The 18,626-nt window shown below is 36.3% G+C and overlaps 1 long non-coding RNA gene across 1 annotated transcript; it reads left to right on the top strand.

Moving 5' to 3' along the window:
* Positions 1-2,181: 2,181 nt before the first annotated feature.
* Positions 2,182-17,638, top strand: LOC127381079 (uncharacterized). Its single transcript, XR_007888649.1, has 6 exons — positions 2,182-2,224; positions 6,849-6,999; positions 9,772-9,862; positions 11,008-11,164; positions 17,149-17,391; positions 17,494-17,638. It is a non-coding gene; the product is annotated as an uncharacterized LOC127381079 (long non-coding RNA).
* Positions 17,639-18,626: the final 988 nt, after the last annotated feature.

Genomic DNA, 18,626 nt, shown 5'->3' with positions numbered 1-18,626 from the left:
AATAAACTGAAGACTATCCATAGTTTCTCTTGCCAAGAAAACATCACTGCACCCTGTCTCTCTCTCTTTATATATACTCATTGTAGCTTTTATATATATATTCAAAAATCTTGCAAAATACCTCATAGAATTCTGCTGGTTTAGCACGGACAAGTAATTCTGCTGGCCAAGTAAAAGAGGTTCCTGTGCTCAAATCTTTTGAGTAGTACTCTTCGTAATTTCCAAAGTTTATCAGATTTATTGGAACAGCTCAGAGTTAAAAACATAGTGCAGAATACAAAGCCTGGTCTCAAATTTTCAAAATTTCTCAAATACAACATTTTCAAAACTTAGGAACAAGATTCACTCAGTTTTGTGGGCAGTCAGATAATTACTTGCAATGCAGCCTCCCCTGTGTTTGAATGCACAGAAAGCAGAAAAAGGCCTCACAGCAACGGAAGTCTCCTTTTACACATCCACCCGTTCTTTAATTTAAAGCACTTTCTCCCAGATGTTTTCTCAGAAACAAATTATTTGTTTCTTATTTCTGATGAGAATTCAGCTGCAAGCACAGAAAGCTCCAACAGTTTTTCAGTGCAAGGAATAAAGATCTTTCTTGTGCACACAAACATCAGTAGTACAGTTATTTTTACCGTTTCAGCTCTGCCGCATAATCCAGTGCCTCTACTGAGTATTTTTGAAGACCATTGCCACTCTGTTGACAACTACGAAAAAAAATCAGTTAATGTAGAATTTGAGAAGCTTGTTTTGTCTGTTTGAACCAAAAGTAATAGACTACCAACTTTTTAAACATGCTTTGGAACAAAAAAAGCATGTAATGTATCACAAAAGCAGGAAGTAAATTAATCAACTTCTGCTGATTTTCACATAAAATTGATTAAACCCTAATTCCTTGTCTTTAAACAGTGAAGTGTTGCCTCTTCAGTGAGCATTTTCATCTTCTCTTAAAGAATTAAAAAAAACTGTAGCCTGCAAGTAATTTGATAGAGTACTTCATAGCCAAGTATTGGAATGAGTAGTTTATAGCTGTTTAAGAAACTTGGTTGTAGAGGTCACCCAGTTTGTATGGAAACATTTTATTGACCAGAAGATTATCAACATAGTTGAGCATTGCTAACTGAACCATGCTGAGGCTGAGCATAGGGTTGCTTCCTCCTACTAAAAAGATTCCCAAGTCTTGCACAATTCTGCATTCTCCATGGCGAGCTTTCCCTCAGACATTCCTCAGCTGTTTTTGCAAGATGTGCTTGATGAGAAGGACAACACCAGGTCACTCACTCTCTTTTGTAGGATATGGGCCAGTGTATCCAAGCCAGATAAAGAGATCAGGGGTACTGAAACTTAGAAGACTGTAGCTGAGTTTAATCTGATATCTGTTAGGAAGTATACAATTACATGAACGCTATTTTTGGACAGTGTGAAATGAAAATGTTGCCTGTAAACCAGAAGTAATTTATAAGTAAAAATCTCAAGGTCAAGATAGATTAGAAAAAAAGGGGAAGAAAGGAGAGGGAGAGGGAGAGGGAGAGGGAGAGGAAGAGGGAGAGGGAGAGGGAGAGGGAGAGGGAGGAAGGAAGGAAGGAAGGAAGGAAGGAAGGAAGGAAGGAAGGAAGGAAGGAAGGAAGGAAGGAAGGAAGGAAGGAAGGAAGGAAGGAAGGAAGGAAGGAAGGAAGGAAGGAAGGAAGGAAGGAAGGAAGGAAGGAAGGAAGGAAGGAAGGAAGGAAGGAAGGAAGGAAGGAAATATATATAGATAATATAGTGTAGATCTGTTATAGCTGACTGAAAAACTAAAAAGACAATAATTTTAATATATATATTGACAGCACATAACTGAATTCTCACATTTACAGAAATTAATTGTTATTTGTTTTTGATATTTCATGGTTACCATCTATAAATAAATTTTGCTGGTAAATCAAGCAAAAAGACTAATCTGAAGGATGGCTCTGTTAATTTTCAGATATCACATTGCAGGAGGCAATCACACAGAGTAGGGAAGCAGCCTGTAACTTATCCATGTAATACACTCTAATTATAACTTATGTATCATCTTTCCAATACACTGTGTGTTTACAAGAAACTGTCACTGACTTTTGACATATGTGAGAGCAATTGGGTTGAAGAATGTTTTTAACCTACAGGAACTTGGAAGTGTCTTTTTCTATTTATGTTTTTACTTCCCAGTACGGTGCATACCACCATTTGCTGTAGAGCTCTAACAGGGGTGAGTAGTCTAGTTTTCCATGGTAGTCAGCAGAGAGAGTTGACCTCTGGAGACCACTTTAGAGTACTTAAATTCATCTTTGTCTGTTGTTTACTTATGGAGCTTAGATTACCAGCTGAAGGGACATAAACTAGGTAATTTCCAAGCACTAAAAAAATGCTGCATCATTAGAATTTCATTAGTGTATATTGATATCATATCTTGTTCAGGATTTTCTTTTAATCCTTCTCTGTCTAGGTGAGCAACTCAGCAAGAGCTTCTAAGCAGTTTTACCCAGTCACAGTATTTTAAATGACTGAGTCATATAAAATATTAGTAGAATGGCTGAGAGCACATAACGTTGTATATGTACTTTATCAGAACACTGCCATTCACATAAATTGCTGGGATACTCTTTTAAATATGTGTCTTGGAAATGTTTGCTTTTCTAACCCATTTTACATGTTTGATAGACTCATATGAGTAATAAGGTGAAGTATAAAGAATGGTGTGCTTTGTTGCTAATTTTGCCCTTTGCTCAGACACAAAGAATGCCTATCATGGCTCAATATTTATATTCCTTGGGAAGTCAACGTAATGTGAAAATTTTGAATAATTATATGAAAGAAAACATTGCAGATACCAGACTGGATGGCTGAACAGATCAAATTTTGGTTCCCAGGTCTTGAATTTTTGAAACTAGAGTTATAAAAATGCAGAATAGGAAAATTGCACAGGCAACGTTAGCCTGGTAAGCAGCTGCCAGGTGAGTGCTCTGTGAATTTTTCACTCAGTGATTGAGTTCTGGGCAGCGGTCTTGGCAAAGCAGCGAGGTCATGATGGTTGCTGGTTCCTCAGACTATTTTTGTAAAAGTTTTTTGTTTTGTTGTTTGTTTTGTTGTTGTTGGGGTTTTTTTGTTTCATTTTTTTAATGAATTTGATTTGATACTGTCTAGCCTCTTATACTTAATAACATTTTTCTGTCGTTATGCTTAATGTGATCTGAAACATTTCCATTTCCAGGGCTGAAAAAGAAGGAGACACACGTGCATGCATGCACACACACACATGAGCACACAGGAACAGCTCTCCACCCCCAAATTCCTAATAAGGAAACCAGAATTTTCAAAGTTTAGGCAGAGAACCACAGAACTGATTTAACACAACATATTTAGATTCTTGAAGTGTTCTCCAAGATTGGTAGTGGGGATGTTTTGTTTTGTTTTAAATCCACCTTTTTGTTTTAAATCCACATCCATTGGATGTTTTCAAATAAGCAGTACTTCAATAATAATGATGGAATTCCTGCTGCTCCATGACGCTGGGAAGACTGAACCTTATCTTTCCACAGTGTTCCTGCAGTATACTAACCTAGAAGGTCCTTTCTAGACCTGAATGACTTTACACAACTGACAAAGAAATAAATTTTAATTATTTTCAATTCAGTTCATTATTTCTAAGCATCTTTACAGCACTTGTACAATGCAAATGAAGGAGAAAGTGAAAATATTCAGTATTTTTTAATAAACAGATGCACAGCTGCAGCTGATTGTTAATTTTCAGAGAAGTAAGCTTATTGCAAGCCCTTATGAGTTCAAAGTAAATAGCATCTGGGTTTATTGCTCTATCTTTATTTTATGTAATTAATAGATTTCAATATGGAAGACCTTGACTTTCAATAACTCATTAAGTGAATCTAGCAATGCAGGAATCTAAACATCATTATTTCCCACAGAGTTGTCTATCTTTAACACAGGCTCTTAAGCAAATTTCAGGGATGATTAATAAGGAAACTCAGGCAAGCAATGCTCAAATCTGTTTTTCTTATGAATTCCCTTCTGAAGACCACTTCAAATCTCTAAGATTACTATTATGAAACCATTTTTATTATGAAAGACTAGAATGGGCTAAGATAACTATCTGATTATTATCATTCTTTACATGTCAAATAGTTGTGTCATCACTGAATAAGGATGCAAGTTACAAATTATTTGTGCAAATGGTTCTTTATCTTTAAAATTTCATTTTGTTATTTCTCACTATTCTAAGTAAAGGAGATCTCGGGGCAGACCCACTGCCAAAGTGTAGTTCTCATTACCCCAACACATCATCAGGGACACTCAGACTAATGAATGTCACTTGTAAACATCTGCAGCTTAAAGTGCCCAACTTAATACTTGTTCACAACATACACAGTAACAAAACCAGTTGCAGTTATTCTACTTAGTATAAGATGTACCCATGTTTATCCTAAGGGACCTAACCTTGGCCCGAATTCAAGAAATTATTTAACCTGTGATTCAAAATAATTATTGTTCTAGAGAGGTGGTTTTCATCCTGCCTTCAGGGAAGAGTTGCATTTTGGTTCTGTTATGGGACCAAGTAGCATGGCACAAGGAAATACTAGCCTTTAAAATAAATACAAAAGACAATTAATTATTCAGGGATTTTAACAATTCTTTATGGACCTATAGTGTTAATTCTGCTCAAGTTAATGACTTCAAGGTCTAGTGAAGCTGAAGTTAACTCTTTCTTGGGTGGGCTGTGCAGGGTAAACATAACTCAACAAATTTGAATCCAGGCATATCCGAGCAAAATGTATTACTATACTATGGAGAGCATGGGATGAAGGCAATGTTTCTTCCTTTAAAAATGCATTTAAATGTAGGAGAAGCTATTCAGTTATTGTCTGCCTTTGCATTTATGGTGACAAATAACAGACCTTCCCCTATGTTGATTAATGATGATTAGTTGAGCAATGTCATTTTATCCTTCAAGTCTTTTTGTACTGGCCTGAACCTGGCAGAGTTCACTATCGTTTAGCTTTACATTATCCAAAAAATTGAAACATGTTGTTATATGAAAATGCACTGAATCAAGAGATAGCCAAAGTAAGACACATTAATTGTGGAGTATTTCTTAGACTATTAATGTTCACTCTAATAACCTTGTGAATAAAACAGGTTTTAAAACTATTCTCAGCATGGTTTGTGATGAGAATGAATGTTTCTAACACAAATTCAGTAGCCAATTTGGCATTTAATTGGGTAGATTGGCATTGCTCTGAAAGTAGGATTTGACCAATTACCTAAAACTATTTGAGATACCGTCAGGTTTTCTGTTAATTACAGTATTATGGTAATTTCCATTATACCTTGTATTTCTGTGCACTTTGTGTACAGCCTCTAGGAGATATACAATGTTAAGAGGGAACGCAGGTATGAGGATGCTGGTCTTGAAGCAACAGATGTCTAATGAACAAATCCGTGGACCAGGGCTAGTCCTAACTCCTTGGTGTGAACTGCACATGTGGACCCCACAGGAAAAGCAAAGTTTAAGTCTTTATGAACCAATATCATATCTCAGCCCATTACTTATGTGGAAGCAGGTGGGTTCTCCCAAGGGAAAGGATCTTGTTCTGAAAGCAGGTAGATTTGATCCTGATCAAGACAGATTTAAGTTGCATGAAGAATCCGAAGTGTGGGTGTCACTGTGACTGCTGTTACATCTCCTAGCTAAGCTTCTCATGCCTCTAGTTTTGCAACTTGCTGGATCATTTCTCCTGCTGCTGTTGCAGATCTTACTCCTACCTGTTCATACATCCCTGCATTACACCAACTAATTAATACCGATAAAGTGTTCAATACCATTATAGGGTAAAGAATTTACGCAACTTTCCTTGTCTTTTTAGCATTTTTGCTGCTTTTTCCTCAAATTTAATGTTGCCTTTGAGATCATAATCAATGATTCATCCTTTTCAACATAAACAGTGTTGGGTAATTGAGTAATCAGTGATTAGAAAAACTTTATCCCAGAGAAGCAGCATAGCAATGTTTTTTATGCAAGTAAAAGACATTGCTGCAGAAACAGATATTGACAGAAATATTACCCTAAAATTAGAATTTTCTCATGAAATGACATCTTATTACACTATTTCTTTCTTGTCCTGACTTTGAGCATAAAAATGGCAGCTCAAATATTAAAATCAGGTGCCACAAATCAATCAGCTTTACTAGTGCTATGAAACATCATCCCTGTCCAGTATTATTCAGGCTTATTTACAGAAAATGTGGAAACTGTGATAAATCAAATTTGCCATTTGATTCTCTTTCCAAGCAACTTGACAGAATTTGTTTTCTTTTATTTCAGTACTGCAGAATCAAATTACTTTTCTTTTTGCAACACCAATGGCTTATTTATACAGGCAATATCTCCTCTGTAGACCTTAGAAAAGATTCAGGATAACTGATAAATTGCAGATCACTCCATTAAATGAAGTTTTGTCCATTTTCCTTAAAATCATTTTTGGGGTGCCACTTCTTGCCTTACAGGAAAAGATTTCCTTACCTTTCCTTTTCCTTTCTATTGTTTGTATGGTCTTTGAGTTATATTTTTTCTGAAGTTTATTCTATTGCCATTTCATAATTGTGTTTGAAGATCTTAATGCAATGTCACAATACTGCCTCATTAAAGGGATTTGCATTGGGCTAAATTGGTAAAACAACCCTGAAGTTTCCCTAAGTTGAAAGATTTTCAGGCAGTGTGCACAGACATCATCAGTGACCTGTTCTCTGGCCTTTCCTGCTTCCAGTAACGTTTCTATGCTCTTGCTCTGCTTTTTCTTTTTTTTCCCCCTCTCTGTCAGGTCATAATGTCATATAAAATGCAGGCAACTAATGCTCACTGCTCTAAGAACTGACCTCAGCCCAATCTTCATCTGTGAAATGGTCTGTAATGCTGTTGCTCTTCCAGTCATGAAAGGCCACAAATGCTCTTTTACAAATCTTCACAAGAAGGTAAGAACTCCAGTTCCAGTGGTTTACCTCTAGTTAGTGATAAAACTATATTGACTGAAAGGAATATATATATATATATTTATATATATAGCCAGAGCATACTATTTATAGTAAATTGTCCAGAAGGAAAGGAAAAAAGAGAATTAAAATATTTTGATGTTAAGAGCTGGTTCTTTAGCTTTAGACTTGGGGATGCTTTAAAAAAATGGCTTCCAATGTTCTGGTGGTACTACCACTTAGGCACATGATTAGCTATTCTGTTGGTTTTACAGAGATCAGTAAGATACCCTATGATACTCCTATCTGTAGGAGCTATAGAGCTAGCTACACGTACGGATATTTTCCACATGAATATCTGAGTAGCAATGGAGTATTTGCATTTCCTTTAAACATAAGAAGTAATTAGATGTTGTTTGATCACAAACACTTGTCCAAATGTTAGGAATATTAACAGTAATTAAAAGTTGAAGGACATTTTCTGGTTTAGGACCATTAAAATCCAGGAGTATTTTTAGTATTGCTGATAAGAAGCAATAGTTTAGGAAGATCAAACAGCTGCATGTCTGAGTTGGAGCTCAAGGTTTCTATTCATATTATTAATTGACTTTCACTTTGTCAGAGCAGATGAGGAAACTATTCTTTGTGGTCACTTGCTTTTAGAGAAAAGGTAACTCACAAGCATTAGAAGGGAACTGATAAACTGTTCACTTCACTTGTTGCCATCAGGTCCAGAAAGGAAAATCATACCATGACTGCTTTCTGCATTAGGTATTCATATGTCCTTGGCCAGCAATGCATCTGAGCAATTGAAAAACTGCCTGGGACTCCACTAATGGCAAGGAAGGGAAAAAAAAGATTCTAATTACTTCCTCAGTATAGCACTAAAAACTGCCAGAGAAAGAACTGAGTCTACATCTCTCAGACCTAGTCTTCCAGCTGTAAGCCTTTTCCCAGGGGTCACTGGTTTCTTTTTTCGACTTACAAATGCCTCAGCAAAGCTGAAGAATCAATCCAGCCTGCCCTGTTGCAGAAGACAATACAATATGTGATAAGATAATCTCATAGGGGATAGTGCTAATATGCAAAATAGGCCGGCTTTTCCCCTTCTGTCGTCCAACTTGAAAGTCTAGTCAGGAACAGTGGCTAGAAACAAAGGGGATTCTTACTGTTTCCTCCTATTTTTACCAAAGTTCAGAAACTCTGACCGCAGAGAAATGTTCTTTCTGTTCTTCTTCCATGCCAATCTGCCATTATCCAGAACTGGATCTTATCACATCAGGAAGCAACTTGTGAACCAGAGAGGCTGTACCATAACACAGAGTGCAGGAGGTTTAGCAAACAGAAGATCTGTTTCTTTCCCAAAATGTTCAAGGCTTGTTTCAACATTTTACTCTTTAATCTGTACATAGTGTCACTCAGAGAAATTGCCAGAGACATCATCTCACAGGTAACACTGTGTATTGTACCTTTACTGTACTTTTCAGAGGATAAGGTACAAACATGCCATCAGGTGTTGAGAGCTGAGGAGATGGTATCACAAGAAAAGCCAATTTTTACCTCTGAGAGGAAACAAGCACAGTTCTCCTGGTAAATTGCAGCCATATTCCCCATGCCATTAAATCATTGTGGGTTTTATGGAATCTGGCTATTGAGTAGCAGTCAAAATGCAAGCACATCCACTCATAAATCATTGAATGCTCTTGTGGAATATTTTCACTGGATTAGCTACAACTGCAACTAAAATAGCCCTTGACTTTATGTTAGATTTGGTTATATTCAAATTCTTAGAGCAATTAACTCAAATACCAATTGTATTGCATGAGCTAGCATGCAATTAAAAGATTATTTAATCCCACATTCAGACTACAATCCTAAGTGACTGAAACAAGAAAAAAAAAAACCCATTTTATTATAACTTCTACAATTAATGATAATACAGTAAGAAAGTTAAAGAGTTCTCATTTTTCTTCTAAGTATTTGAAATTGATGAAGTGGAAAAACTTGATTCATTCTATACTGTCTAGAAATACAGAAAAGGGCAGCATTAATTTTATGAGACAGTTTTAAAATTCAACCTGCTGGAAAATGAACCCATGCCCTTGAACAGGAGAATCTGGATATGCTGCTGGTGACATTGCTGAATTCTTTAGACCATCATCTTAAGAAATCACCTTTTAAAAGGACCATTCATTCAAATTATAATATCATATTTCATATATGACTATCAGAAAAAGGCTAAGAAAGTTATGGTGGATCATCACTGCCATTTACGTTTAGAAAAGTAAATTCTATTTTACACATGCAGATCCTAACTGTTTTCAAAACACAGATGCCCACATACACTGATGAAACCTCAAGACTTCATCTTCCAAATTTGTTACAGGTATTTGGGTTAAGAGCTTCCACAAGCCAAATTCTTTTTCCCTTTGTCTATTAAACATTTCAATATTAGCAGTCATTTAATCAGGTTCCCCCAAACTTTATTTTAAATGCAAGTGACCCCAGCAAAATAAAGCAGCCTCTGCTTCCCAGTTCAGCTGAAGGATATAAACTAGTAGGCTTTCAGTCATTAACTCCTTCTATTAATGTGTTTTCACCAGTTCATAAAGCACGTGGTAAAATCAAATAACATTTTGTTTTGTTTTTGCTGAGAATTTTAGGAGGCAATTTTGTTTATATATTCCAGTAGTTATTTCCCTTTTTCATAATAACGTGTTGTTTACTCATGATCCAGCCTCAAATCCACTATGACCCCAAGATCTTTTTCTGCAGCTCCACTGCCTTGCCTGTTGTTCCTCACAGGAGTGTGTGCAGATGCTGTCCGGACACTAAGGAACTGGTACTGCCACTCAGTTTTTCTCAGGTACTTTTGATTTCTAAACCTGCACTTGAATGTGTTGACAATAGCAGTGTCTGCAAATTTACAAAGTGTGGTCTTTATTCTGCAGCACAGATAACTGCTGAAATTACTGATAAGAATGTGGCTGAACTAAAACTTTTTGCAGTTCCCCATTTGATACATATGTAGGTTTTGACACTGAACCATTATCAAACTGGAAAATTATGTTCAAAAACAGTTTTCACCTATATATGCTGTAATCTAGATACCTGTGTGTGCTGTACATTTTTAATTTCTATTGCTGTGCTACCTTAGTTTCTCCAGTTGCTGTTGTGATGTCAAAGGGCTATTACCAGTACCAAAAGAAGAAAGCCCTTTTGTGAGTTTTCAACTCTAATACTTTTACTTAGTTGTATATGTTGAATTAAAGATAGCAATTATGAGAAATTTAGGCAATTTATCAGTTTTTAAAAGGAAACACTTTAGCTGCTGTGTACACAAAGAACCACTATGTATTTTTTTTTTTTTTTTAATAAATCTATAGATGAGATTTAAAGAAATGAGGATGCATCATTCAACCTTCATTGCCCTCTTGCAGGATTTCAGTCAGGAAACTGTTCAACCACACAGATTTTAATACTGAAACCAATGGAAGCATCAGATTGTGTAAAAGCTTCTAGCGCAGGAACAAAAAGGCAAGAACAGCTTTTATTTTTTAATTATTAAAAAAAAAACAAAACACTTTTTTGCTTTGTCACTTTTCTTCATGGTTTTCTCTCTAACGACTCACAAGGCTCCCTCTGGTGGTTACTTAAAAAACCAATTGTTTCACTAAGTGCCACGTATAAAACCGCAAATTAAAGACTAATTTAATTAGCATTTATTGCTCTAATAACAATTAATTAACTATAAATTTATTTAAGACTAAGCCTTTCTGTAGCCTACTGTCGTGTAATATAGATAATAATCTGCTTTCTGAGCTAAAAGGATTTGAAAAATCCATTGAGATTTATTTTTTTCTGAAAGTAGTTTGGGGTTTAAAAGGTGAGAAATGGGTGATACAACTAACCAGTAGGTTAATATCCCATAATATCTTTGTTAATGATCCAAAAAGAACATCTAAATCCCTAATTTTAGTTGAGTGACTTTTAATGTTTCTCCTTACTCAGGCAAAATTCTCCAGTAGTCTGGGTATGTCATACTCTCTCATCTGATAGTATCAGGCATGGATGTGGGTCTTTCTCTTGATCCCTGGGACATTGCAGACAAGAATGGAAGAATTTCTGGCTGAAAGCTCAGGAGACGTCACCTTCTTTTCAGCTGACGGTGAGAAAATTTTAACATTACTTTTTTTTTTTTTTTAAGAGTTTTAAAAAATCTTTCCATAAAAAATATCATGAATAGTCATCTCTACAGGCACAAGGAAAATAAGATTTTTTTGGTGTTTGTTTATATCTATATAAAAAAAATTTAGATTTATATGTTAGAGTTACACTTGACAAGTCTATTTTACCTTCATCACCTTTGCAGATGAGCAGAATTATGACTAAATAATTTCTCACTGAGGTGAAGCTTTTGACACTTCTTGCCTCTTCAGAACCTCTCATGGTTAAAATACTGGTATTTCAGTTCCAAGAAACAACTAAGTACAGAGATCATGAACAGTAGAAATTGGGCGATAAATACATATTTCTTCATTATCATTCTAGGTGATAAATGCTTAAATGATGAATGTAACAATGCAGAAAATGTTCTTCTTGTGTTTACACTTGTTATGTTCTGTCTGGAGTATCAGACAGACTTAGCCAGAAATGTGCAAAGAGTAAAAAAAATGCACTCCTTTTGGATCTGAGCACAGTTATGGCACAGGAATATGTTTAAGACTATTCTCTCCTATCTGCTCAGCAACTCTTAGGTCTTTCAAGACGTTTTATTGAATGATAATGGTTTTATCTGTTAATATCCCAGAGATACTCTTTCCTCAGCTCACTACTCTAGGAAAAAAATATCCAGAGAGTCTCATAAGCATGTGCCTGTCTGTATATATATGATATTTTTATTAAATTATATTTATTTATAGATAGATTCATTTATACATGCACACATATGTTTACGCATATGTAAAGTCTGGGACGCAGAGTACTTGCTGATGACTGTTTATAGGAAATGTCAACATGCTCAAGTTGATCAATTGCTGAGAATTTGATGTTTTCTAGACTCTAACATAGATGCAATTTTTGGAAAAGCATTGTTGAGACTATAGCTGAAGCGTGGCTGCTGGTGACAGGGGATTAAAATAAGTAGACAAAAAGTTCTCCGTAGTTTGTAACTCAAGTGAGCTCTTAAAGTATTCACATTATTTTTAAGCCATCCTCACACATTTCACAGTAGTTTGTCTTCAACACTAAAAAGCTACTTGCTCTCCAAAGTATTGAGAAAAAGAATGTTCTTAGGTAAATTATAATTTTGTTAGAACAAGCTTTTGGAACACTTACGGGCAGCTCAATACATCACTTCTAACGATGCATCACAGGGGGGTATATGATTTCCTGATGTACAGTCTCTCTTTCTGATATTTATGGTGATCATTCAAGGTTGTGTTCTGCATCTCAGAAGCAATATTTTTCTCTATTCTTTACTTTTTCTACATTGAAAAAATCGGAAGAGTTAATTCTATCTCCAGAAATCAACTGACAGATACAACTGATAGTGGTCTTGACTACTACATGGTATTTTTGGTAAGAACAGAGAAAGAGCATATTTAATGAATAAAGTCATCCTTTCATGACTGGAACACTTTAACTAATATTAGCATGGTCTCATACAGATAAAAAAATAATTCTGTATGCATTTTCTGTGTATTTTTACTTTAAAAAGCTTTTAATAAGAATGAACAAAAAAACAGGAGAAGTAATTTGAAGTAATCAAAAAGTGTTTTTACTCCTTAATTTCTGTATCCATACCTTTTCTTTTTAGTGTTTTAGTTCTTCTTTAAAAAAAATAATCAAAGACTGGATCACAAAACCACAGAATGTTAGGGGTTGGAAGGGACTTCCGAAGATCATGGAGTCCAACCCTCCTGCTGGAGCAGGACCTAAAACTAGGGCAGGTCACTCAGAAAGGCATTCAGATGGGTCTTGAAAGTGCACAACCACTCTGGGGAGCCTGTTCCAGTGCTCTGTAACCCTCACAGTAAAGAAGTTCTTCCTCATGTTGAGGTGGAACTTCCTGTGCTCGAGTTTAAAACTATTACCCCTCATCCTATTACAGGGCACAAGTGAAAAGAGCTTGTCCCTGCCTTCTTGATGCCCAGCCCTCATGTATTTAGAGACATTAGTCAGATTCCCCCTCAGTATTCTTCTTTCTGGACTGAAAAGCCCCAGGTCTCAGTCTTTCCCCGTAAGGGAGGTGTCCCAGTCCTTTAATCATACTCGTAGCCTCTGTGGGACTCTCTCATGTAGATCCCTGTCCCTCTTGAACTAGGGACACCAGAACTGGACACAGTACTTTAAGTGAGGTCTCACTAGGGCCAAACAGAGGTGGACGAGAATCTCCCTCGATCTGCTGGACACACTCCTCCTAATGCACCCCAGGATATCATTGGCCTTCTTGGCCACAAGGGCAGATTGCTGTGACTTGTTGTCTACCAAGACTCCAAGGTCCTTCTCCACAGAGCTACTCTCTAGCAGATCATCTCCTAGCCTGTACTGGTGCATTTTGTTGTTCCTTCCGAGGTGCAGGACTCTGCACTTGTTCTTGTTGAACTTAGGCTCCTCCTTGCCCGTACAATAACAAAACCAATAAGCTTGGATTTTAATGAATAGTAGTGTATTAAATTCTTAAATGAATTTGTAAATATAGGCTAGGGTTTTCTTTAATAAAAGAGTTTTAATCAAAAGTTAACACAGCTACAAAACCGAAACAAACTGACAAGGCTTCAACTGACCCAAATTATATCAATGACAGATTTCAACCTTTGTGAACCTAAGAGTCAAATACTGTTAAATAGAAGCAGATTCACAGTTATGCAAATTCTATAATCTGCTGACTTGATGCTGTGATTGAATTAGGTGTTTCTGGACACTTACTTACTAAGATATCAGTGGCAGCTGAGCATAATTAGCCTTCTCCAAAACTGTACTTTTTTATTAAAAAAAAAAAAAGAAGTCTCAAAGGCTGGGCTTCCAGAATGTTTTTAAAAAGAGAAAAAAAGAAAAAGGAATAGCAAGAAGCCAGCCAACCTAAAAGAAGTTACTTTGTCCTCTTTTTCATTACCAAACTAAAACTCAAAAGAAAATAATTTAAAATACAAAAGGAAATACAGCAATAATTTTTCTTCTGACAGATACACAGAGTTTGTCACTGGTTAATTAAATATGGAACTGTCCCAGTTGCATGTTGATTCTCACAGGTCATGAGCCCTGGGAGTGAAATACCTAAAAAATAATGTCCTGAGGGGTTTTGAAGACTGATAGCAACCACAGCTTCCCTTGCTTCCTGTTAGGGCTGATGACACAAAGGATCAAGCTGTCTGCAGGACTGAAAGGAAAAATGAGACATCTAAAGGCACACAATATGCATGCTCCACCATTGTGTCCACTTCCAGTGCTTTCTAAGGACAGCTTGTATAATCCTCTGAATGCACAAAAAATTATCATTGTACATAAAGGTGCATTGCTACTTTCCTTCCAGGAGTACAAACATAGGAGATCCTTGTAGTTTGAATCAAGCTTTTTCCCTCAAGTCCCTCCACCAGGTAGACAGATGTAAACCTGAGCTGCTTCTAACAAGGGCTTTGAGTCTTCAAATATTATAAAATGTCTACAGAAGGAAATAGAATAAACTGTTTTCCATATCCACAGATCAGAAAGGACCATGCTTAAATTGCTGAACGGAAATGCAAGTTAACAACAGCAAACAATTTTCTGCTTGTAAATGATAGCTGAGCACTAAAACAGAATGTCTACAAAGCTGGCAGGGTTTCCATCAGTGGCAACTTTTAAGGAAAAATGGGTATTTATGATGATTGGTTACACACGTTTAATCATTCTCTTTTCTGAGTTCTGTCTGCCTCCTGAGATGGAGGGCAGTTAGATCAGGAATTCCTTCAGCAGAACGCTCTATCGTGGTGCTCTGCACAAACCCAGCATGTCCTGAGGGAAGAGGGAAGGGAAGACAAAGTCATCTATATTTTCAGTAAGCTTCAAATAGACTCTAAGTAAGAAAATCTCTCATGAACTCTCAGAAAAATAAAAAATATAATTGGTCTCATGGTCCGTACTCTGAACGAAGCCCTCTCCCAAAGCAAATCAGAACACCATACAGCTGTGCCTGAATCAGTAAGCACCAACTCAAGTAGTTATCAAAAGCAATAAAGAAGAAAGGTCTGACTCAAAGAAAATGAAGCTTAAGCTTCCTCCATCTACTGCAATAAGAAAGTTTCACTGAATACCTGGAAGTAAAGTGCATCTCTTTTCTATCAGAAAAAAAGACAAGAGCTAGAAAAAGGATTCACCAAAACCCAGAGAGCTGTCAGAAGCACTGAAAACTGGCTCCTGCAAGAGCTTAAGATCTTATGGCAATTATAAAATTATTTCTCTATGTTGAATTTGTCATTTTGATCTCTATTTTTTAACGTCCTTTCCTTGAATACTGACACAGCCAAAGTCATAACAGTAGTAAAGTGATGGGCAGCATACAAACCTGTGAAAGAAAATAAACTTCTAGTCTTCCCCAAAACTTTTTAACTGAAAATAATTTTGTCAGGCTATTTAACTAGAAGATAGGAAACATGTTTTGTAAAGCAGTCAGGATTTGTTAGTAATTCTAATGAAGACTGTTAACTCTGCCTTAGGATTTTCTCTTCCTGCTCACAATTTATGTGACAACAGTTTGCCGTATAAAATCAACAAAAATAGTGAACTAGCAGTATTTGTCTACAAGGAGTCTGTTTTTATTTGCTGTATCTGCACAAGGCATTTGCACAGCTATAGAATTATAGTTGTACCCATTTCATAGAAGCTATACATCTCTGCTTATATAGGCTTCCATATAACAAGTTTTCAATGTTGCAAGAGCAATCAAAATCATTATTTACACACTTTTTGGACAGGATGTCTGCAGGAAAATGGCAATTCCCTCATATTTTTTTCTTGCATAATTTACTTGGAGCCATCTAGAGGCTCACTAGCAGTGTGGACAAATGGGGGTTTACTTCCCTTGAATGGGGAAGACTGGGCTCAAGCCAAGGCCAGGATGTTGCTGACCAAGGTTGTTGCTGCAGCTGCTGCCAGGATGGAGGGAGGGTAGCAGCTGTGGCCACCACTGGAAAGGATGAGTCATCCACTCTCTGCTGGCTTCTGTCTCCCTGTCCACCCATTTTCTTTCTTTGCCCAAAGAGCTGCCCTGGTGACCGAGCTCTCTAGGGACTGAGTCTTTTTACTTACTTTACTGTTCACTGCCTTTGCCAACTGCTTCTGCGGCCTGTGTCTGGAGCTGACCCTAGACAAAGTAACCTGCAAATTCCTTGTTGCTTTACCAGCAGTACACACCTGCTCCAGCAGCAATTGTGCTTTTCAAGTTGCTTCTTTCCACTATGATCTCTTTTAGATAGAGAACTTCGATGTTTCCCGCACACCTGGGATATCGTCTCTAGCTTGTATTTCTACTTTTCCTATATAAAAACATGAAGTTCATGTCACAGAACTTAACCCTTTCTAATCTTGCCCTATTACCTCTAACCAGTCGGATTTTATTTTATGAAGCTACTTGAAGGTAGACTAAGTGTCCATTCAAATCAATTCTGCAGATGCTGCGCCCATGACCTGGATGTCTGCTGTGCCCTCCCACGTTTACAAGACTTGCTCTATTGTGCTATATTGTATTCCAAGTGTCTGTCAAAATACTCTTGATTCCATTTCATGTGGGGAAAATCATGTATTGATGCTCTCTGTTTTAAATAAAACACAGTTGTGTCTTTATGCACAGGCAATTTGCTTCTGCAGCCACCTTTAAAAGGCATCCCATGGGGTAATTGTCACTAATCAAGTAAAGTGAAACAAGCCACTGTTTTCACCAACTATAAAGCAAGAGCATGTTGTTAGACAGTGGTGAATAGCTTTTGCCATTTTTACAGAGAAAATTGCTGGGCATTAAATAAAGTATGGGTAAATGTTTCAATCTGTAATTTTGAAGTCATATGTTTAGAATACTGTCTTAAAGCACTACATTGTAATAAAATATATAGATGGGATTTTAGAAATTATAGCTTCTAATTTAATTCTCCACTTTTGTTTGCCTGCACTTTAAAGGCTATTTTAGAATGGGTATTTGAGAACTGGAATAGAGAACTAGGAGAAAAATAATCAGCACAACCTCTGTGATGGAATGGCAATGGCTCTCAACTGAATAGAAGGAGATGTTTACTTCTTTCTAAATGTCAACAAGGAGCAATAAACGTCAGTTTATTAGTGACATCTCTCCAATACAGAAATCTGAACATAGTGACAACCGTGACCTCAGGGTTACATTATTCCCAAGAACATAAGCAGAAGGTGAGTAAATGTATATAGATACCTGACTTCTTCCATGCTAATAACTTTACAGAAGGTGAATCAAAGGTAGGTTATGAATAATGAACTTTTTTTTTTTTTTAGTGATATTTGAAGTTCACATCCGCCTTTAAAATGTAAAGTTCTACTCTAGGAGCTGTCAAAAAATAAATAATGGGGTATGGTTGATGTGACTATTGTGCCTGATCGTGTTTCACAAATAAATAAAAAGAGTCAGTCTTCAAAATAAGCCTATTTTCAGCCTTTTTTATAAAAAAAAACATGACCAAGACTGAAGAATATTTTTGCAGCAAATAGAACTGGTGAATCAGCGAAGGGCTGAGTTGTGAAAAGACCTGCTTTAATGTAAGTTCACTTTAAATTGTTTCTGCACTGACACTGGAGTGCAGTTTAGAGGCTTGAACCTCAATTCCAGTTTCATCTTCAGTACAGGGAAAAAAACCCAAAAAACCAAACCAAACCAAAAAAATCTGTACAGAATTTTACTGAAACACTTCTCTGAAGAAGTTTCAAGTCCTACTATACACATTTTATTCCTGTAAATGATACAATGTATAAAGACATACACCCATGTATATATGTCTATAATCAGCCCCTGATTTTTGTGCCTCACTTATTCAATGTATCCTAAAAATGAAAAGTGGGACTGTAGACAAAAAGTGTAGGACATGCCAATTAACATATGCACCATTTATTGTTTCTGAGGTGCTAAGTAAATTTTCATTTTTAAGTATAAGAGCATTTTACCAACATTGTTTTTACCACATGCTTTATTATACATGCATTACATAGAAACAAAATCTTTAATTAGTAGTTAATATTTTAAATCAATTTATTGGCTTGTTAAATAGTGAATTTTCTTTCCTGAAACAAAAATTTACCAGTGTAAGTCAAGCTGTTTTATTAATGGAACCATAAAAAAATAAGGTACCTACCACTGGAGTAAACAACATGAAGGACATAATCTCAATAATATCTTCCTGATTAAGCCACTGAAGAGCAAACATGTAGGTCTAGACTTAACTATGTTCCTGGCTCCTAACTAGACTCGCTTTGGTTCTGTTCTCCTATACAGATTACTTCCACTATTTCCTATCAATTCCTGTGGAAAATTACAGAGCTAAAATACTTTGTTGGAGGTCAGTAATACAATCTAATAAAAGCTACTACTAATTCCTGGCCATAGACAGAAGAAAATTGCATTTCACTTCCTGTTG

This window comes from Apus apus, chromosome 2 (assembly GCF_020740795.1).
Source record: "Apus apus isolate bApuApu2 chromosome 2, bApuApu2.pri.cur, whole genome shotgun sequence".
NCBI classification, from domain to species: domain Eukaryota; kingdom Metazoa; phylum Chordata; class Aves; order Apodiformes; family Apodidae; genus Apus; species Apus apus.
This window is presented reverse-complemented; position numbering and strand designations above follow the sequence as displayed.